The following is a 22,137-nucleotide window of genomic DNA, read 5'->3' as shown; positions in this document are numbered from 1 at the left end:
AGTCTGCTGACGATAAGGACAGGGTTCTTGTCTGCCAGGTCAAAAGCCCAGGGGAAGTCGAATTTGTGCCAGGAGCAAAGAGCTAACTTTCAAAAGCGAATGTTTAAAAGTGACTGACTTCAAAAGAACACCTTCTAGTCCTCTTCCCACCTTTACTTAAGTAGAGATAATACTTTCATATTCTATCATATGAACATGCACTATTTATTTCATGTTAGGTCTCCTTGGTCTCACAGGACTTTTAAGTTTCTTGGTGGCAGGGGCAGCAATCCCTTACTTATTTTCTATCTCCCAGTGCTTAGCATGGTATGTACATACAAAAGGCTATTCTGAGTCTTATCTCCCACCTCCCACACCCCACTCATAGGGAACTCACTGTTTCTAGAAGGTGCCACACCCTTTCATGCAGCTGCGGTGAGCATGCAGCATGGCACAGCTGTTCACAGCAAGGGCGCCAGAGGCAAACTGCCGGGGGTCAAAGACTGGCCCTGCCTCAGCCTCACACTCGCCTCATAATGGTAGCCGACCTCACAGAGAGGCTGTGAGGGGACAAGAGGGCAGCGCCTGTAAGCACTGTCCGGTGCCCCACGCTAAAAGGTACTCACTGAATTTCACAAGGTTGTAAACTATCATAATCTTAATAAAAAGTTAAAAAAAAGGTACTCACTGAACAGCAGACATGCAATCATCACTATTATTATAGCAGGCTCACAGAAAAATGTTATCAAACTTGGATAACGATTTCACATGCTGCCACAAACACTTGGCACCAAATATACCCCTCTGTAGATTCAATGCAACTGGAACTTCAAACCTGACTCCATCACACTCTACCCTTAATACACGATTTCATTTTGCTCACCCTTCCAGAATTGATTTTTCCTGGAGATAGATTTGATCCCTACCGGGTTTTCCTTGAAGGAATCCCATCCTCTACTTAAAGAAGGAGAACAGCTTCCTCCTAAGAGCCCAGCCCTGCCAGTCCCTTCCCGTCTCCTCTCTGTCTGCTCCCCACCTCTCCAAGTCCAGGCTTTGCGAGGTCCCTCGGCAGTGGGGAGCGGGGGAAGGGGCAGAGAAGTTGTCTTTTAGTAACCACACCAAGAGCCTGGGCTCTCCTTTCCAGAGGAAGTCCTTGCATGTCATGTTCCCTGATACCCTCCAGAGGGCAGAAGAGAGAAAGGCCCAAAGGCTGAGCCGGCAGAGCTCTCACACTGGGGTCCAACTTGGGATCCTGTCAGAGGTGTCTTGTGTTCCACAGTTCATGGATTTACCATTAAGAACTAGTCACAAAGAACGATAAAAACGTACAGCGAGATTTTACCAGCATTTGTATCTCCGTTTCACTTTATTGTCTGTGGCCCACTTAACGTTTAGTTGGAGTTGGGAGGATCAAGACACTCGTGGCAGGTAAAGTTGTGTATACTTTTCGATCTGCAGTGTGTAACTGTGGCTTTGACTAGACATAACACAAATTGTGCTGACGATATTGCGCAAGTCAAAGAATAAAAACAGAACAGCAGCCAAACACACTGGGTAAAACATGATGACAGCAAAGAAATCCAAAATAAAACGCAAACGCTTTAGGGTCGGGGTCATGCTTTAAAATAAATCATGTTAATCGCATCCCACCCTGACAGAATTATCATAAGTGAAATTAGATAAACCATTTACATTATTCCAGAAGAAGCCAGTAGCCATGTTCTAGCGACATTTAACATACACAATGTTCTCTTTCAGGTTTAACAACAGTATTGTGGTCACAGACACTGGCGACCCCATCACTACTGACAGACAAGCTTAAACAATCTCCAAATCACCAATCAATTGGGCGCATTATGTGGAAAAATAAAACCCAGAGACAGCAGCTGTTTGAATGAACCTAAAAGACCAGATGAATCAATCAAAATGGACGAGCCCCACAGATTCATCAACTCCTCTAAATTCTTTGAATGTGATTATCATGGTAACCGTTTCTTAATCATGTCCTTCAGAATATTTTCTCCCACCTAAGACACCAAAGGGTGGTGAAGCCCAAATATCTTCTTAATTAGGCACACTTGTGATGGTTACGGACGGCTCAGACTTCTCATTTCTCCTACTTTCATACTTTTATTCAAATGCTTACACTACTGTGGTAGTTAGAAAAACTGGTATATGCACCGTTCAAAACACATTTGAATGTTATGATAAAACACAATAATAAATACAAACGAGATGGCCACTGGCTCATTTCCTTCAGCAGAACAACTGATAAACTGGCTCTCATTCAGCAAAATGATTTATTGGTATAAATAAATGGTTCAGATGAAACATACATTTTTAATAATTTCAAAATAATCAAGATCTGCAACATAATCAAATCTTTAACAATATATTAACTTAATAAATAAAAACAAAAGGATATTATGTTACAGAAATACAATAAAATCTAATTTTATGTTCTTATATTAAGATTTAATATTGAGTATATCATCAGATATTCTCTATAGTACGTCTGGAAGATCATTTATTCTGTGCAAGTTTCCACATTTAATTTTATATAATATAATCATAACCTTCTTCACAATTTGAAAAGAGAAAGGTTTTATCCTTATTCAGTTTGGGAAAAGACAGGTACACATTTAAAGTTGTGATCTGTCTAGATTTTTACAGTTCCTTTAGAAATCCAAAAAGCAGAGTTTTACCTGAGTTACAGTGGTGAGCCATTTTTAAACCTTGCATTGGAATATATATATAGCCCTTTAAAATATTGAATTTGCTTTCATAGGTTTCCAAACTAGTAAGTAACAAGTGTTTTTCCTTCTGGATATGGCACAACCTATGAACTAACACAAGGTGGAAAGGCGAACAGTGTTCCCACTGTGCTCCAAGCAAACATTAAGAAGCTCTTTCAATGAGCCACTTCTGGACGCAGATTTAAATAATTTTTTGGTCATAAAGGGGGGGATAAGAAATAAAAATATATTTGTTTATATTTTGACTGGAGTATTAAAACATTAAGAATACTTTTGCAAGAAAAGCAAAAATAAAAAAGTGAGACTATATCATACTAAAGAGTTTCTGCACAGCAAAGGAAACCATCAACGAAATGAAAAGGGAACCTACAGAATGGGAGAAAATATTTGCAAATCACATATTTGATAAGGGGTTAGTATCCAAAATATATAAAGAACTCATACAGCTCAACAGCAGGAAAACAAACAATCCAATTAAAAAATCGGCAGAAGATCTGAATAGACATTTTTCCCAAGACATACAGGCACATGAAAACATGCTCAACATCACTAATTACCAGGGACATGCAAATCAAAACCACAGTAAGATATCACCTCACACCTGTTAGAACAGCCATTATCAAAAAGACAAGAAATAACAAGTGTTGGTGAGGATGTAGAGAAAAGGTAATCCTTGTGCACCGTTGGCGGGAATGTAAATTGGGGCAGCCACCATGGAAAACAGTACGGAGGTTCCTCAAAAAACTAAAAATAGAACTAGCATATGATCCAGCAATTCCACTTCTGAGTATTTACCTGGAGAAAACGAAAATACTAACTGGAAAAAATATATACATCCCCATGTTCACTGCAGCATTATTTACAATAGTCAAGATATGGAAACAGCCTAAGTGTCCACTGATGGATGAATGGATAAAGAAAATGTGCTATATACATACAATGGAATATTATTCAGCCATAAAAAGAATGAAATCTTGTCCTTTGGGACAAGATGGATGGACCTCGAGGGCGTTATGCTAAGTGAAATAAGTCACACAGAGACAGACAAATACTGTATGATCTCTCTTATATATGCAATCTAAAAAACACAAGCCCATAGATACAGAGAACAGACTGGTGGTTGCAAGAGGCGGGAGGGTGGGAGAAACGGGTGAAGGGAGGCAAAAGGTTAAAAAAAAAAAAAGACTATAGTTATTTTTCCATATATTTCGTTGCATAATTGCTGGCTAATGAGCTCTATGAGAATGAAGAAAAGTAAAAAAATACAACATTAAGAATACCTAAGAATAAAAAAGCCATCAATAACAGAATAGAGGAACATAAAATTATCAGGCATTAGGAACAAATGAGAACACAAAAAAACAAACCAAATGGCAAAACCCAGCAAGAAAAATGGAGCGGCAAATATTTGCTAAAGTCAAAAGGTAAAACCTTGAAATTCTTGTCCTTTGCCCTAATGTTCAATGGTATTTTTGTTTTGTTTTAAAAATACAGAGATTGATGTCCTTTCAATGACTATTACAGCAGCTCCCAAATAAAACAAATGACAAAATAAAAATTCACTTAATTGACTGATAGGCTTGAATTAGTCATTGCCAAGTTTGCAACTTTCCCACAGCTCCAAGCATTCTTTCATTAAGGGAAACAGGATTTTTCCCTGCCATGATGACCGCGGGTAGCTTTCTGGGTGAATACAATTCTGTATTTTTATATAACTCACTGGGGACTACCCGCTCCCCGAATTAGAACTCCTCAATCAAAGCAACGAGGGACAAAGGATGAGTACAGATCCATAGAATGTGAGAATTCTGACAGATGCATCTAGACAGCACCGGCTACCCCAGAAGTCTCAGATGAACTCCTTAGCCAAGGACATTCTAACCCGGCCCTCACTCCCAAACCATCACCCAATCTTGTCCATTCGTCCTGCAAAGAGCTTTCATACTTTTCCTTCCTTATAATTTCATTTCAACAATCCTAATTTGGCCCATCATCACTTCACACCTAGACTACTTCATCGGCCTTTTTAACTATGGACATGCGCCCTTCTTCATATAGCTTCCAGAATCATCTTTCAGACAGATCACTCCCTTTCCCCCTAACCTCCCTCCAATGTGATCTAAAGGCCATATTTCTGGCATGAAATTTAAGGCCTTCCAATCAGACTCAAACCCACTTTTCAGCTTCCCCATACTCAGTTCTGGTGTTGGCTGCCTCCCTGCCTCTGAGGTCTGTCACCACTGGAGAATACAGGTACTTTGGCTCATGCCACCCTCCCCTAAACCAGCGATTCTCAAATTGGCTGCACCCGGGGAGCCAGAGCCACTAGTGACATCTGGGTGCACTCCCTCACTCCCCCGCAACAAGCTCCGCTAGATGAATGTTGTATGCAGCCAAGTTTGAGAACCACTGCCCAAAATTACCACAGCCCACAGCCGTCAAAGTGTAGGGAGCATCAGAATCTCCTAGTGGGGGCCTGGCCTGGAGTGTAGCGATTAATTTCATGCACTCCACTTCAGGCAGCCTGGGGTTCGCCAGTTTGGATCCTGGGTGCGGACCTACACACCACTTATGAAGCCATGCTGTGGCAGGCGTCCCTCATATAAGGTAGAGGAAGATGCGCATGGATGTTAGCTCAGGGGCAGTCTTCCTCAGCAAAAAGAGGAGGCTTGGCAGTGGATGTTAGCTCAGAGATAATCTTACTCAAATAAAAAAAATAAAGAATCACCTAGGGGGAGGGGGTTGTTAAAACACAAAGTGCTGGGCCCCATCCCCCCAGTTTCTGATCCAGTAGGTGTGTGGTGAGGTCCATGAGTTTGCAGGTCTAACAAGCTCCCAGGTGATGCTGATGCTGCTGGTCCAAGGACCTCACTTTGAGAACTACTGGTCTTTAGTTGTAATTAGCATAATGATATAGTATAAATATATGTACCATATATGTCTAATAATAACTTACATGTACACTTCATTTGGCAAAAGGGAATGTGCCATGGTCTGGAATCTCTTCTATTATGACCTTGTACTGTTGTTTAACTTTTGAACACATCTGTTTATGAACCAACCCACAGAGTGTCTTACAGATTATCTAGTCCGACTCCCTTTTTATAAACTGAGACCCGAGAGAGAAAGTGATTTGCCCAAGGGATCAATCAAATGGTTCTTGGCAGAACTTGGGCTAAGATACAAAACTCCTGACTCTCCTCCTCCCCCTCAGTTCAGGACTCTTTCTACCACGTCCTTAACGCATCTCTAACAGCTTCTCCCACTAGAATGGACATTCCTTGCTTGAATAGATCACTTTTGCTTTTAATATTCCCCACAGCATCCTGCAGGCCTAGCAAAGTGCCTTGCACATAGAGTAAGTACTCAATAAACGTGCTGATTTCATTTTATGAAGTTCTCAGCCTCATACTTTATAAGCTGGGTTTGGCACTGCATGAACTGTTTCCTTAAGTGCTGGCAATTGGGCAGCCCTGCTCCAATCCATTAGCCATAGAGGAAATTCTTTACATCAGCACGCACGCTGCCTGCATCTGCTGTAGGGACACTAACAAACACATGAAGAAAAATTACAGGAGTTTTCAAAGTGGAAGGAGTGGGCCAGCCCGGTGGTGCAGTGGTTAAGTTCACAGGTTCGGATTCTGGGCGCTGACCTACACACCGCTCATCAAGCCATGCTGTCGTGGTGTCAGCAAAAAGAGGAAGACTGGCCACAGATGTTAGCTCTTCCTCACCAAAAAAAAAAAACAACAAAACAAAAGTGGAAGGAGCGATATGTTTATAAGGTGACACAATTCAACTTCCAAGTTGTGTGTCAGAAAACGTTTACAAAGTACCCTAAGTTCCATTTTACACCTAACAAGCCAGCGCAGCAGTAAAAACCTGGCAGTTAGGAAAGTCTAAAGCACACTTCGCTGGTGGTTTGAATACTTAGGCCAATGGTCCTCCAACGTTTTTGTGCTGAGGCTCTGCCTCCTTGTTCCTTAACAGAAAATACACAAGTAACTGAACTGAAGGTAAAGAGGGGAAGAGAGACAAAAAGGGGCCAAAGGGTGGTGAGAAGCAGTTGGGTGAGCAGCAAGTGGCAAGAGGATGTTGTCACATACCTGCACAGTATGCCACTGCCACTAGACCTCCCCGGGCCTTCCAGCCGCTTGACTGGAGGGAGAAAGAGCACGACCATGCCAGGCCTCATGGCTGACTGAGCCTGTCTATACCTGTGATGCGAATACATTATGATCTGGTCAGACCGTGACCTTTGCTCTCTCTGCAATGGACAGGAGCTGCTGCACAATGAAATCAGCTGCAGAGCCTGGTGTCGATCGTGAAGGCGACCACGAGGAATGCACTGGCTGTGCCACCGTGTGGTTCACCACCGGCACAGAGTAACCCGTGATCCTGGCAATGGGACTGGAATCCCCAGCCTCCATCATGGATTGTGACTCGAGGGAGAGGTTATTTCTGTCCCTTCTCTTCTCCTTCCCCTGTTAACGTCCGCGGACTCTAACAGAGGGAGGACCACATGCATAGTCAATCAGGCAAGGAGTGAAAGCAAGAAAAAATACATAAAAGTTTGTCTAATAACGGGTGTGACAATGAGTATACATAACAGATCCATACACAAAAGTTGAATTCTGATATACAAAGGAAATTTAGTAAGTTAAATAAGTGAACTCTATAACCAATTCCCCCTTTTATTAGTATTTTTTCAGGTAACTGGATGAAGTTTTTCAGCCTGGGTCTAACCGCAGACCGGAGGGACACATTCCATGAGCAACCACATCCCCAAGAGATCCACCCCTTGAGCGATCGCCCTCATTTATGTTCCAACCCTTGGTGCCTTGGCAGTTTTCTCTCCTCCAGGGACTTTATCATCACCATAATGGTTGCTTGTCTCCCTCAGTCTCAACATTCCTCTCTGACCTGATTCCCTCTCTGCTTACCACCGCCTACCAAAGAATGTTCTATTTCACAGGCAGCTCAAGAAAGCAACAGATACTTGTAGTTGCTCACAACAATCACCCCATTCCAATATACAGAAACTATTTACAATAAGACCTTAAAAACCCTCATCTTTTCACACGGGTCTACTGTAGAGCTGGCTACACCGAGTTCTGGCGTTAGGTCTCTGCTACTACCAGCTATGCAAGAGCCTCTGGCCCAAAGCGATCAAACTCCGACCTGGATATTGGCTCAAAGAGTTGGCATGAGCTCATCAACTGTCACTGTTGCTAGTGTCACCACAAATGCAAGAGTGGCAGAAGAGCTCACTGGGTTGTAGGGGAGGGAATTTGTCAAGTCTGGGGCTCCACTCCACCGCAAAGATGGCATGATGCCCCAGTGGTGGCAGATGAAGTCCCAACCCAGTGCTCACGCTGACCTGTCCATACTTCATATTAGCATTCACTCTGTGTTGTGCGTTCTACAGATTTTGATAAATGCTGAAGGGTTTTAAGAAAACCCTTTACAATACATTCTGAGGAGCAATAAATCACCTTACTTCAATACAATTTTAATTGCTTTAGTTTTGTAAAAGGAATTTTCACAGGAACATTATAATGTAAATCATTCATTTCTTTCTCTTTTTCTTCTCTTTTCCTTTTTATTTTGGTGAGGAAGGTCTGCCCTGAGCCAATCTGTGACAATCTTCCTCTATTTTGTATGTGGGTCACCACCACAGCATGGCTGAGAAGCAGTGTAGGTCTGTGCTCAGGATCCGAACCTGCCAACCCTGAGCTACCAAAGAAGAGGCTGCGAACTTAAGCACTACACCACCAGGCCAGCTCCCCATTCATTTCTTTTTAATGATTCACCATTTTAAAGACTGTCTACAACACAGCCCCACAAACATACTTAACTTTGATAATCTGAAAACCAACGATTCACAACTCTCAAACCTCCAGCACAGCTCCAAACCTGAAAGGAGTTTCAAGAAACTACTGGACCACAAAACAAAAAGGAAAAGAGCCTCCAAGACGCTATCTGACATGTTGGAATTTGTCTACTGATGGCTCGGTCTGAAGATGTTTAGAAAAACAGCTTTGTCGGGAGAAAGCAGAGCAGTGTAAGAGAAGTAGCATTAGGAGAAGAAAAGAAAGGAAGAGGAAGAAAATCAGGAAAGGAAGACAGGGGAGGGCAGAAACAGTAGAAATCAGGAAGACACATGGAGACTAGATGCAGGACACAGCAACAGCAATGGCACGGAGAGCCAACTAGACACAAAAAACAGTGACACGAATTTCTTTGAGGGAGTGAGGAAGGGACAAACTGCGTCTCAATACTATAGCCCTTAAATTGCCTAATTATTCCTTCAATTGGATATGTCAATGAGAAAGTAACATTTAGCATTTTTTTTTGAGGAAGATTAGCCCTCATCTAACTACTGCCAATCTTCCTCTTTTTGCTGAGGAAGACTGGCCCTGAGCTAACATCCATGCCCATCTTCCTCTATTTTATACGTGGGACGCCTACCACAGCATGGCTTTTGCCAAGCGGTGCCATGTGCACACCTGGGATCCGAACTGGCGAACCCCAGGCTGCCGAGAAGCAGAACGTGCGAACTTAACTGCTGCACCACCAGGCTGGCCCCACATTTAGCATATTAAAAGCTTGATTTGCACATGTGCAAAGATGGTACACCTTCCATCCACAGAAAATTCTCATGAAACCTGTTTCAAATCTTTTGGAAGCTTCAAGGGATAGGGTTATTCCTGTGTAATGATTATACGCATACGCTAGCTGGAGGTATAGATATATATAGATGTAAAATATTTATTCTCATTTTTCATTTTTACTTTATGAATAAGTGTGAAGCACAAATCAAATTATTTTATTTGTCCTGTTCTTGGGGAATTTGACATCTCACTGTAACTACTTCAGAAGAACATATACCGCTTTTCCATTTTATCAGAGTTGCTTCTCTCCATCCAAGTATGTAATGAGTCTGTTTAATAAGGATGCTGTAGTTTACTTGCAGGCAAAATTCTTAAGTACTCATCTTTAGGCAATCAGGAAAAGGTTCTAGGAAGTCCTACCTGGAATCTCCTTGTAATACTATTTTGTCTTAAACACAGAGAAGAAAATTGCATTTTAAATATACATCTAGTCTTTGGAGAGAGAAGGATCCACAAACTTTCAAATCTAAGTTTAGAATGTCGTTCTCCCACAAAAGCCGATCACTGGTGGCCTGTGGACGGGGCAGAGGGAAGAAGGGCCCTGTGCAGAGGGCCACATGAGAACTTCGGGGGAGTGATCAAAATCTTCTACAGGTGACTGTGGCAGTGGTCTCTTGTGTTCATACACCTGCCAAAACTCATCAAATTGTATGCCTTAAGCGGATGCAGTTTATTGTACATAAACAATATGCAATAAAGTTGACATTAAATTATCTTGACGATCATTCCATAACGTAAATCAAATCATCACATTGTACCCTTCAAATACATACAATTATATTTGTAATTCTTCCTTAATAAAGTGGGGGGAGTGGATACTGAAGAAGTGGCTCTAACCAGGGCCGACTGACTGCTTTATCTAGAGTTGCAAGTATAAACTTCCCCCTCCTATTAGTTTGTCGCTTGGTTTCTTTCTTTAGCGGGGTTAGGTGTGCTTACTATGTTGGACAATTCCTTCCCAGTTCCTTTCTTACAAGGGGCAGAGCATCTTGTGGCCTAGAAGGGAGGGGCCTAGGATGTGAACATGTGAACTGACCCTGGCATTTGGAGATGCAGAATCTGTGACAAGGAACTTAGCGTCTCCTTAGGTTCCAGAAGCTATCTGGTCAAGGGCTTTATCATTTTATGTATTTTAAACTACAATTATTTACAGGGTGTTTCTTGAAGCTGTTGAAAAACACAAAAAAATTGTTAATTCAAATGTCTAAATCCAATATTATGGCTTAGTGATATAAATATCTGGAGACTTTATAATTTGTTTGTGTATGTCTGTGCACACTGTTTAGTCCCTAAGGAACCGGGAGAAGGGTGGGGTTTGTGGCCAGCCCCGTGGCCGAGTGGTTAAGTTTTGCACGCTCCACTTCGGCGGCCCAGGGTTTTGCCAGTTTGGATCCTGGGTGTGGACATGGCACCGCTCATCAGGCCATGCTGAGGCGGCATCCCACATGCCACAACTAGAAGGACCCACAACTAAAAGTATACAAGTATGTACCGGGGGGCTTTGGGGAGAAAAAAGAAAAATAAAAAAAAAAAAGAAACCTGGGGGGACACCTGTGACTTCAGTCCACCTGGCCAGCTGCAAGTGCAGACAACTGCTTATGTCTATTGGCAGACGCCAGCCATCAGCTTCACAAACAAGAATGATGTGTAAAACCGGAGCTGGCATGGATTCACTGGAAAACCAATCCTCAACGTCCTCCTAATAAATCACACATTTGAAATCTGATAGGAGTCAAGCAGCCTCACCCACACTCTAAAACTGAAAGTGAATGACAAAACTTATTTATGAAGTACAGAAATCTAGTTTTGTACCATCCTAGTCAATACAACCTTGATGACAAACCTCTGTGTCCCCAGCTAGCAGACACTTCCCTCAGTATTGAAAAGTCAATTTAAAACCTTGTGGATATTACGAATTCTTTTGATTAGAATGTCCATGGAACATTTTATGTCTTGGAATATATATAAGATCCAGAGAGTTTTTATGTGGAAAAATAAAATATAAATTCGACAAGCAGCAAAATGCTGACAGCAAAGACTTAGTTTGATCGTCCTTTTCTTCTAGGTTTCACTGCTTTAAAAAAAGAAGTACACTTGTATCTTCTAACGGTGCACTGGATACCCGTAGTAGCTCAAATATGAAGTACAAGCAAATCCCAGTGGTTGAAATAGAGAGGATACCCCATTTTTAGAAGAGAAAGACAGCCTAGTAGGGGAAGCTGGAAGAGCTCGCTGCTCGCTGACAGTGCACGTATTTGTTAGCAGGCAGTAATGAAGAACAGGAGCGAAACCTACTGAAGAACACACCCCTAGGCGAGGCTACAATTTTCTCATTTGTTCGAATAGTAAGCCCTTGGCAATGAGCATCCATATTCACTATTTCACGTAGCTTTAGCATTTGCTGGGGCCCTGGCTGCAGAGAAGGGATGATTTTGTGTTCACAGGTTTACATGTATATGCAGCCTGTGTAATCTCTGTGCATGTCTTGTTTAAGTCTATTCTATCAGTGACATTTCCGTATCAAGGAACACCAGCTCTTCTCACCCCACGCCTGCTCGGGGGAGAACAGCTTTCCTGCCCATCCTAGGCTGAAAAACAGACCCGCCCCAGTCCAGGCTGGGGTAACTGTCTTGCTGATAAATGGGGACGGGGGAAGACGTACCAGCAGATGCACATGATGATGTGGATAGACCCAGAGCCCGGAAAAAGGAAAGCGGGCAGTCAGCTGGACCGAAAAAGAGGCACTCAGAGTCAAACACACACACACACAAAGGAGACACAGAGAGAATGACCCACACAACTACAGAAAGAAACAAAGAGGGGCAGGGAAAGAAAGGGAGGAAAGTTTAAGAACTTATTTTTTAATAGTGCCAGATTAAAACAACCACCATGTGTATGTGTGTGTTTAATGGCATCATAGTGCCAGCATGGGCTACGATCTGTTAACTTTCTAAGTTTGGAAGCAGAAGCAATCTTTAAAATTTCTTTCCCACAATTTTAACAGACACCTCATTTTATAAAGAAAAAAATACTTTCATGCTGGAATAGCTCTAATTGTGGTCTTCCAGGCTAGCACGTGTAAAGACTCTTAGAGAGTCATTTTTCATTTCTGCGACTACAGGTGGTTCTTGCCCCATGAGCTGGAGGAAATGAAACTGAGGGCTAGATGCCCGAAAGAGGTTCCCTACCACGAAAGTTCAATTTCAATAAAGCAAATAATATGAAAAATTCTTGCACGGCTCGCAACTGCTCTGGTCATTTTCTGAAATTTGGAAATACTTGGCCTTTTTGGTTTCCTTTAGTATAGTTAAATACTTCCACCGTGAAAGCTTGTTCTTTTGAGGGACAGGCCAACAAAAAGTTCTTGATTGTAACGACTTTTTAATCAGGAAATAAAAATTTACCTAGGTATGGAGGACCTAAACATTCAAACCAGAACTCCGTCATTAACAAATTCTATGACCTTGGAGCAAGGGCTTGACCTCTTGGAGCCTCAGTTTCCTCCCGTGTAAAATGAAGGGGGGTGCGGATTGACAGCCCCTTGTAGCACTGAAATTCTATTACTCAAGTTGGAGGAGGAGGAATTATAAGGAACTCACCTGAGGAGGTCACAGGATAGTTTTCTAACTTCCCAGCGGCCTCCCATTTCACTCCTTGTGACCCTGTTGTCAATCTAGAGATGCAGCACTAAGTCAGAAAATCTTTTGGTAAACTTTAAAAAAATAACATAGACTACATTTCTAAGTTGGAGATTTTGCAATGGACTTGAGTCAACCATTTAAAAAATCACTGTATTTTAAAAAGGAATACTCATGTACTGAATAACGACGGTTCGGTCAATGACGGACCGCATATACGACGGTCGTCCCATAAGTGAGTACCATACAGCCTAGGAGTGTAGTAGGCTACACCATCTAGGTGTGTCTAAGTACACTCCATGACATTCGCATAACGACAAAAATCACCTAACAACACATTTCTCAAAACGCATTCCCATCGTTAAGCAACGTATGACTATACAAAACACTGTCACTAATTTTTGGGTGACGGATTATAACTCATTTTTATTTTCTTCTTTAGGCTTTTCTGTATTTTCTGAATTGCCCTCCAATGAAAAAGTACCACTCTTATCATTAAAAAGTTAGATTTTCAAAAGGATTAGTGCATTCTTGCAAGTTTTATCAGATCTCTCAAGTCTATTCTAAAATCATTGGTGGGGGTAAAAAATCAGGCTGTATCACAATGCGTGTCCATACCCAGTGGCTGATTACCCAAGTGGCTGATTGCTGCAGTCGGAACCATTATTATAATCAGAATCTAGGGCTCACAGTCCTGTGTGGAAATCAAAGCACGCATTTTATCTAAATAACATTTCTTTTTTTCCCAGCATCCTGGCCCTTGAGAATCATGGTTAAAATTCCTTCCCAATTTAAAGTAAATGAAATGAAACATGAGGTCCTTCTTCTACCCACAAAAAGAAAAAAAAAAGCTTGCCAGACAAAATATGATTGCTATTGGGCTTTTTATTTTTCCTCTTTTTATGCTGTAAAACACAACACATCAAAACTTAAAGTAAATATTTAGCTCTGAAAACAAAACACACCCCCCATATGGAAAACACAAGTATGAATTTGATGACGTTTATTATAAAAACAACTGACATGGCAAACACAAATGTTTAAAATGTGTAAAAAGACGACAAAACGAAATGCTGTCGTCACTAAGTTCTATGGGACAGTCGTAAAAAAAGGTAAAGGGGAAGCTGCTGGAAGGATACACACACAGTCAAGTAACTTCCAGGTTCACGGTCATCAAAACAGTGTTTGAAAAATTCAAGTACGATAGTAAATGAAGTTCTCCAAAGTGACAATCGCGGTCTCAATTTGGGGAGATCTCTAGAACAAAGTCCACGTGGAACTCAATTCTTATCAGTTAAGGAAGGTGCAATGACTCACCTCTCCATTCGTTCTCTCCCGGCGTATACTCCATCGTCTCCCACACGTCACCTCTGAAATTACTTTTTATCCAGGACCAATTACTCAGCTCTCTGCAGCATGCTCCTCTACTCAACCCCCTCCGGCAACCCCCAAGCTTTAGAGCAAGCAGCCAGGGACAGTGGCTCAGTCGCGGGACTTTTCAGTTCAAATCCCAGCTCTGCTGCGCATCAGCTGTGCAATCTTAGAAAGTTACTTCACTAACCTCACCTGTGAAATGCACATCATACCCATCCTGCAGAGTTGCTGCGAGAATCAAATTACATAAGTGTAAACTCAACTAGCATATTTTCTAGAACTACAGTAGGCCTTCGAGTAAGGTCCGTTCCCTTTCTCCCCCTATTCCTGGCCACTCACTCCAAGTATGACCAAATTTAACATTCGTGGTTTTAATTACTCTCAAGCAAGCTCAATGGTATATAGGACATGCAGTCATTTTAATTTTGTTAAGTAAAATTTTGAATGGAGCATGCCACAAGGGAGACAGTATGACGTTGTGCTTCAAAACCATGAACTTCTAAGGAGTAAGATAATCTTCACTTTGATGTCTACTTTCAGCCTGGACCAGCTGTGAGACCTAGGGCAAGTTACTTTACCTCTCTGAGCCTGGTTCTTCATTTATAAAATGGAGAGAATTTACAATATATACAAGTGCCTGGCACAGAGCAAGTACCATAAATGATAGCTGCTATTGGTCTTTTAATTAATAACTAGTTACTGTTAAGACAAGTGAAGTGACTCCAGCCAACTTCTCAGTCACATCAAGACAGTTATTGTTTTCCACTCTCCTAAAATACATTTTACTGCATTTTCTTCCTAAGGAAGATTGGTCCTGAGCTAGCATCTGTTGCCAATCTTCCTCGTTTTTTTTTTTTGCTTGAGGAAGATTGTCACTGAGCTAACATCTGTGCCAATCTCCCTCTACTTTATGTGGGACGCCACCACAGCGTGACTTGATGAGCGGTGCCAGGTCCATGCCCAGGATCTGAACCCGCAAACTCTGGGCTGCTGAAGTGGAGCATGCGAACTTAACCACTATGCCACTGGCCCCTATATTTTACTGCATTTTGTAGAGGAAATTACATCAACCTCAGTGCTATTGACGTTTTGAGTCAGATCATTCTTTGTTGTGGGAGGCTGCCCCGTGCACTGGCCCTACCCACTAGACACCAGTAGCACGCCCCACTCCAAGCTTGTGACAGCCAAAAATGTCTCCGGACATTGCTCAATGTGCCCCGGGGGGCAAAGTTGCCCTGGTTAAAAATCAGTGGTCTAGCACTCTCCACAAACAGGGGAACCCTCAAAGATCTCAGGAAGCGGCCCTGCAGGAAGGCAAAGGTTCACTCAAGTTACTATTTAGTATTACTTGTTCTCTGGGCTCCATCACCCATTTTTTTTTTTTTTTTGAGGAAGATTAGCCCTGAGCTAACTGCTGCCAATCCTCCTCTTTTTGCTGAGGAAGACTGGCCCTGAGCTAACATCCGTGCCCATCGTCCTCTACTTTATATGTGGGACCCCTACCACAGCATGGCTTGCCAAGCGGTGCCACGTCCGCACCCAGGATCTGAACTGGTGAACCCTGGGCTGCCGAGAAGTGGAACGTGCGAACTTAACTGCTGCACCACCCGGCCGGCCCCTGCATCACCCATTATTATCCACAATTCAATGCTGGTCACAGAAAAATAATTCTTTTGGCCCAATGTGCTGTCAGCAGACGCTTTAAGTCATAGGAAGGAATGCTGGCCTGACCATCTTCCTCTCATGGCTCAATACAGTGACACAAAACGCTGAACTTAAATCTCAAGAAATCTGCTATGTCCTATCTACTTTACATAAAACTTATCTTTTCAAAAAAGGCCACAGGCCTTAAGATGACTTATAAACTGCGTTATTACCCAAAATGAAAAAGTATGTCTTAGTTGGGAAGGTGAGAGAGAATACACGCAGTGAATAATTCCCTGGAAAGAAGCGACTCACTGTTTGTGCGGGTGAGGCATGAGTAATGCATGTGAAGTGTTATGTTAATGTCCAAAAGACTCCGGACAACTCTTGAGTATTCACAACAAATAAATTCACTGCCTAGTTTCCATTTTCATAACCGCACCAGAAGGCAGGAGCCATTTCTTATCCTCTGCGTATCCTGCACCCAGCACTCAGCCTCCACGGAGGCGGGCACTCGGTAAATGTTTGTTGAATAAATGAATGGTCATACATTCTGCTTAATTAAATACTCCGGTGACCAAAAAAAGAAGCTTTCTGTGCTCTGGTCCAACAGCAGCTGAAAGAAAAGATCTTTTAAGAGAAAATAATTACAGTCCACTCTCTTTTACCCCAAATCCAAACAACTGGAAAGTTCAATTAACCAAAAAAATTTCGTAGGCAAAAGTTGGGGAAAGCAGCCAAATAGATAAGGCCTAAAGTTCAAGCGAGCACGAACATTTGTTCAACTCCCACAAGGTTATAAAAGCCAAAGCTGCTGGCACCAGAGGGGAAGAGGCAGGGGGGTGGGGAAGGCGACCCGGAGGTAGGCGAACGCAGGAGTCAGGAGTCGGGAGCAGAGGGTTAACTTCCATCCCTCCCACTGTCATTGCTTTTAAACGTTAAAACTTTAGGAGTGGTGGTCAATTTCTTACACAGAGGCTTGATTTACAAATTCCTTTTCTAATGGATAGTAGCAAAATCTTTAAGAATATTTTGAAAGATATTCGGTCACACTTTTGTTCATTTCTGAACTTTGTTCATCTTTTTTCCCTCCACTCCCACAGGGCAAACAACAGGTTCTCAAAAAGCTGGGTGACAGACACGCCATTTACTCCTTTTGTCTGGAGAAGCTTAAAGCCCACCACTCATCAACAGGCTTCTCTCTGTAAAAGACTTCACCCCTCTCAGCATCCTACTCAGAAGCGAAAAACAATCAGACTTAAATTGTATTTTTATATGCACTATTTTTAGATTGTTGTGTGTGTATAGAATGCGTATCACATTAACATTATAAATGGTGCATACAACAGTGCTTATTTAAATGCATTTTCGTCTATCTTTGAGAACAAAAATCTGTATTTCCAGTTTAGCATCGCCAGTAAACAAATAAAATAATCTTATTTAAGCGGTCCATTAGATTGATACATACTAAATTAGCTCCAATGCACTGGTATCACACAAGAGGAATTTTGCCCAAGTAAATCTTACACAAATTTTAAGTTTTACTCGAAAACCTAGACTTGGTTGAGAAAAACGTGTTCCATCTCCAAAAACTCAATATGGGAATGGTAGGCTTGGAATTTCAAAAGCCATCTATGCTCACAGAATCTATATGGTAGTCTTAGACTACACACCTTTCGAGGCGGTTTGCACAAATCATGACCTCTCTGACCAATTTCCTGTTGCATAAAGATCATATTCTGCTCTTAAAAATGTTAAACAAGCATTTTTAAAGACTGAAGATAAAGACCGGGTTAGAACCTTCCGTAACCAAAATGGGAAAGCACTATAGCCTCACCACCTTAACGACCTAGGCCTTTTTAACACTTGTTCCTCTTAAGCAAATGTGAGCACGAGTTTCCAAAGGCCACAGTTCCGTCCCAGGAGCCCTCGCTTCCTCGGGGTAAAGAACCGGGAGGGTTCTGCTCCTGGAGAAGGTGAGCTGGGGAGGGCAAGGCTTTGCAAACGTCCAAGGGGCCCATAATTTAAACTTCTATTCTGCAAATGTTCCCACTTCCAAGGAACAACATAAAATTTACATTAAAACTGTCTTAATCAAGATAAACAAAAAAAAATTATTCCTGCTGCTCTATAAACTTGCCATAGATTTGATAACCCAGGGAAGAATTACAGGCAATTACAAAATGATGGCTCCAATTAGGAAAACTGGATCTGTTCCAAATTCAAATCAAAGGGGGCTCAGATAATCCCGATGGAATAATTTAAGTGACTATAGAGGACTTCAGCAAAGACATGCGTTTATTCTATTTCCACCTCTTCTGAAAGCCAAGCGAAATGGTACTGCGATGCATCTCTTGCCCTTCAGGAAATTCAAAAACCAAAGCTGGTCCCCTTAATAAAGCTTAGTCTCTTCTTTTCCCAAGGGGTCTCCCGTACAGGGTTTTTGTTGTAAAGGGCAATCAAAACAACCCTGAGAAACTCGCACAGTCCCAAATGCAGAAAATAACCTAGCACTGAACACGAGCCACGCACAGTCTTCCCTCGCTGATTTTCAAACCTCTACCTCGTCCCGGACGACTGAGAAGAGGCCGCGAGGAACGGAAGAGAAAGAAACTTCGAAAGCAGAAACCTCTCTCCCAGAGCCTAGAACAGACGGCACCTTGTAGGGATTGCGTGCTTTTTGAGACGGAGAGGTCACACCCTGTAGTTTTGAAAATCCACCATCTAAGGCTCAGCCCACGTGATAGAACCTTCCTCTTGCTTCTCTAGGTTCCACGCTGGAGCTGAAATCCCTCGCTCTCCCCACCCCCATTCGCCAACCCCTCACCACCCTCTTAGAGAGAAGAGCCACAGCGGGCCCTCCCCCTCCCTCCTCATTCTCTCTGCACCCCACCCCCACTCCTCCAACCACCGCCCTCCCCCTGCATCCCCGTCGAGTAAACCAAGAGGAGCCCCCTCGCCTCCACTCCCTCTCATCCCCGACCCCAGCCACCCTCGTGGAGCAAACCAAGGCAGGGCCCCCCTCACTCCCTCCCCAGTCCCCGCCATCCTGGATGAGAAACCAAGGGGAGCCCCCCACTTCATCTTCACTCACTCCCCACAACCCCCGCTAGCTCTTCTGGTTGAGAAAACCAAGAGGCGCCCCCACCTCGCCCCACCCCCACTGCCCGTCATCCTTGGTGAGAAAGCCAAGGGCCCCCTTCACTCCCATCCCACTCCCCACCATTCCGCAGTGGAAAACAGGGAGAGCCCCCTTTGCACTCCCACGCCCCCCCACTCCACCCTCCTCCCTCCCCAGTCGCTGCCCATCCCCATCGCCCGCCACCCCAGTGGCGAAAGCCCACGGGAGGCCGAGGCACGCACCACAGGGGACCCCACGGTCGGCCATCCCGCAGCCCGGTGCGCCCCCCAGCCCCCACACCCGCCCGGTGGCCGAGGCCGCGGCCGCGGCCGCAGGGACCCCGCCCTGGCAGGCCGGGCAGCCGGCCGGCGGGGGCCAGCCCGGGAGCGGCGGCGGCGGGGCAGGAGGGCAGCGGCTCCCCCGGGACGCGGGCCGGCGGGCGGGAGCACACACGCACGCACACGCGGAGAGAAAGCGGGCTTACTGCCTGGGGATGCTCGCCCGCGCAGCTGTCTCGGCGACGGCCGCTGCCTGCACCGAGGCCGAGGCGCGGCGGCGGCGGCGGCGGCTGCGGACTGAGCCCCCTCGGCCGGGCGGTGGATGTAGGGCGCGGGAGGGGCGCGAGGGGAGGGGCGCGCGGGGGAGGCGGGGAGGGCGGGGAGGGAGGGCGCGCGCGCGGGGGCGGGGGCGGGCGCGGGCGCGGCGGGCCTGGGGCGGGGCGGGTTGCGCGCCAGCCGGGCTCTGCCCCCGGGGGCTGCGGTGCGGGGCGCGCGCGCGGGGGCCGGCCGGCCGGGGGCGGGGGCGCCACGCACCCCGCGCGGCCACGCGCCCCCGCCTCGGGAGCAGCCCGGCTGCCTGCAAGGCGCGGGCGCGCGGGGAAGGTGGCTGCGAGCTGGCGGTGGCGAGCGCTTCCCGGAGGGCCGGCTCCCGTCTGGAGGCCGAGAGGAGGGCGGGCTGTGGGCGCCCGGGGCCCCCCTCCCTCGCGCCGCAGCCTTCGAGGCCGGCAGGGAGTCACGAGTCATTGTAGGCAGGGGAGGTGGGAGCAACAAAGACAGTGGAGCGAAGGTGGCCTCTCCGGGGGCCTCGGCTAACCTGCGCACTCCCTGCAAATCGGCCTGGGTCGGGAGCGCATCCCGTTTCAGCCCCCGACTGCGGAGCCCCCTGGTTTGGAGCAGCGCCGAAGGACCCACCGGCTACCCTTCCCGTTAGTAACAAGCTGGAGGGAGTGAAAGGAGTCCCATCCATAAGCCCAACGCCACCATCCAGAGGGCTTTACATCAGAAAAGCACGGATGGCAAAGCGGCACGTGGCTACTCATTCATTCACTCAGCAGCCAGTTTACTGAACCTTCACCATGTGCCAAGCACTGTGCCAGGTGCTGGGGATACAGAGCAGAGTCCAGCAGAACACTATTCACCCTGCCCTAGGAGCTTGCAATCTAGTGCGGGAGGCAGACGATAAAGAATTGAAAAAATAATGACATTTGGGATAAGGCCTGTGCAGGAAAAGAAGAGGGTGCAAATTGTGTAGTTAGCAAAGGAGGAGGTGGCATTTAAGCTGAGCCCTAAAGTTATGAAAGATGCAACCCTGGGAAGAGTCAGAAAAAAGCTTTCCAGAAAGAGGGAGCAGCTGTATGAAAGCCAGAAGGAGTGGGCAATCTTGATGCCTTGGAACTAAGAGGTGGTGATTGTGATTGGCACCAGGAGAGCCGGGGAGAATAACATACTGTAAGCCTGGACAGGTTGGCAGGGACCAGATCGTGGACTACATCCTAGTCAATAAGCAGACCGTTTTATTCCAAAGTCAACGGGAGGCCATTGAATGGATGGCTTTACCCCAGGGCGTGACATGATCTGATTTATATTTCTTTTGAATTTCTTTTTTGGGAGATAAATGTAGATTCACACACATTTGTAAGAAATAATACAGAGATCGTATGTACCCCTTGCCCAGTTTCCCCCAATGCAAAACTAGAACAAGAACACAACCAGAATATTGACATCAGTAAAATCTACCCATCTTAGTCAGATTTTCCTGGTTTTACTTGTACTCGTGTGTGTGTGTATGATTCTATACAATTTTATCACGTGGTGTAGGCTCATGTGTCCACCATCACAGTCAAGATACAAAATAGTTCCATCATTACAAGGATCCAGCCCGTTGCTCCTTTATACCCACAGCCAGCTCCTCAGCCTCCCCAGTCCTTCGCCATTGGTGACCGTTAATGTCTCCCATTTCTATAGTTTTGTCATTTCGAGAGTTTTATGTAAATGAATCATACAGTATGCAACCTTTGGGGATTGGCTTTTTTCATTCAGCTTAATTCCCTTGAGATTCTTCCAAGTTGTTGCATCCATAGTCCATTCTTTTTTATTGCTGAGTCGTATTCCAGGTCTGATTTATATCTTTAAGAGACCATTGCCGCTACCATGTGGAGAAAGGTCCAGAGGAGACTGAGAATCGAAACAGGGGGACTAATTAGGAGGCTTGCCCAATAGTCCCTCTCAACGCTGATGGTGTACATTAGGATGGTGCCTGTGGAGGGAAGTGGAAAGATTTGATGGAACAGGTTTGAAGAGAGAATCGGAGTTGAAGTGGAGGCAGCATAGTGTAGACAGTTGTTTTGAGACATTTCACGGTGGAGGTGAATAGAAGTGGAGTGGAATGAGAAGGAGAAGTAGAGACAACAGGAGGTTCCTGTCTCTTTTAATTTGGGAGATGAGAGCCTGTTGAGGAATAATCAGTAGGGTGGGACTGCTGATGAGAGAAGGGCTTACTAAAGGAGTCGAGTCCCTGCCTAGCAGAGATGAAATGAGAGCTGGATTCCACGTGGAGGATAGGCCCGCCACCTGCTGAAAGGCCTTTCACTGTAAGGACCATGGATGTCTATGCTGATCAGGGGGCCGGCTGTATGTATAGATCAAGCGAATCCAGTCTGATGACTCCTGTTT

General features: G+C 44.8%; 1 protein-coding gene across 8 annotated transcripts in view; it reads right to left on the bottom strand.

The window, feature by feature from the left end:
* The window catches only part of FHL1 (four and a half LIM domains 1), a 58,867-nt gene extending 39,003 nt beyond the window's left edge, over window positions 1–19,864 (bottom strand). Inside the window, exons 1-2 of one of the 8 annotated variants that reach the window (XM_070503161.1) lie at window positions 14,365–14,745; window positions 13,009–13,082 (exon numbers count right to left, since the gene is read on the bottom strand). The gene's annotated coding sequence lies outside the window, so the exon portion shown is untranslated. Of the gene's footprint in view, window positions 1–376; window positions 1,002–13,008; window positions 13,083–14,364; window positions 14,746–18,628; window positions 18,875–19,428; window positions 19,534–19,670 lie in introns of those variants that run through there. The other 7 variants (XM_070503159.1, XM_070503165.1, XM_070503167.1 and 4 more) reach the window with 7 other exon arrangements.
* Window positions 19,865–22,137: the final 2,273 nt, after the last annotated feature.

The sequence above is a fragment of the Equus asinus genome, chromosome X (genome assembly GCF_041296235.1).
Source record: "Equus asinus isolate D_3611 breed Donkey chromosome X, EquAss-T2T_v2, whole genome shotgun sequence".
Taxonomy (NCBI): domain Eukaryota; kingdom Metazoa; phylum Chordata; class Mammalia; order Perissodactyla; family Equidae; genus Equus; species Equus asinus.
This window is presented reverse-complemented; position numbering and strand designations above follow the sequence as displayed.